Source organism: Brassica oleracea, chromosome C2, assembly GCF_000695525.1.
Source record: "Brassica oleracea var. oleracea cultivar TO1000 chromosome C2, BOL, whole genome shotgun sequence".
NCBI lineage: Eukaryota > Viridiplantae > Streptophyta > Magnoliopsida > Brassicales > Brassicaceae > Brassica > Brassica oleracea.
In genome coordinates this window covers 19,420,289-19,421,342 of record NC_027749.1, presented here as the reverse complement: position 1 = coordinate 19,421,342, position 1,054 = coordinate 19,420,289, and positions in this window count along the sequence as shown.

Sequence of the window (1,054 nt, the reverse complement as noted above, 5' to 3'; positions counted from 1 at the left end):
GGACTACATCATAGTAGAGGAGGAAACTAAAGTCTTATCGCAAAAACATAAGGCGGTAAGACCATCCTCGAAAGACGTGGACCTGAAAGGGAAAAAGAAGAACTCTCGTAACGGCAAGTACGTCCATCACGAGGGGGAAGATCTCCATGGGGCGCATAACTATGCGATCAACTCGGATCAGGGTCGGACCACGGGCAACACATGGACTCGCAATCATGGGTATGATGAAAACACCTTCTGCGAGTTCCACCAATCCCGAGGACATTCCACAACCAACTGCAAAGTCTTGGGAGCAAGACTGGCCGCGAAGCTACTCACTGGAGAGCTCTCGGAAGTAACTAGCGTCAAGGATCTGATCCTCGATTCTGATCGCCCTCCAAAGACGGACAGAAATCCGTCCGCTGAAATATCCCCTCAACAAAACCAGCCTGGGGATAAACGCGGCAGGAGACCAGACGACAAAGGGAACGATAAAAATCGCCGCAGAGTCAATATGATCATCGGATGATCACAATACTGCGGCGACACTGTGTCGTCCATCAAGGCTTACCAATGGAAGGCGGAGTCGAGCGCAAATTGGTCTACATGAACTCCTCCCCGAGATGGCCAAAATTGCTCGATCACCTTCACAAAGGAAGAGGCCGGCGGCATCGATCAACCTCACTGCGACCCGCTCGTCATAGATCTCGTTATACGAGACTTAGAAGTCGGAAGGGTACTCGTCGACACGGGAAGCACGATCAACGTAATCTTCCGCGACACTCTCAAACGGAAGAGCATCGAAATCGGAGAAGTAATTCCGACGCCAAAACCACTCACGAGTTTTTCAGGCGAAGTATCGATGACTCTTGGATCGATCCAATTGCCAGTCATGGCCAAGGAGATCACAAAAATCGTCGAGTTCGCGGTGGTCGATCATCCCGCTATCTACAACATGATCATGGGAACCCCATGGCTCAACGCCATGCAGGCGGTTCCGTCAACCTTCCACCTGAGTCTCAAATTCTCAACCCCAAGCGGAGTCGCGGCCATCTGGGGGTGCCAAAAACAGTCG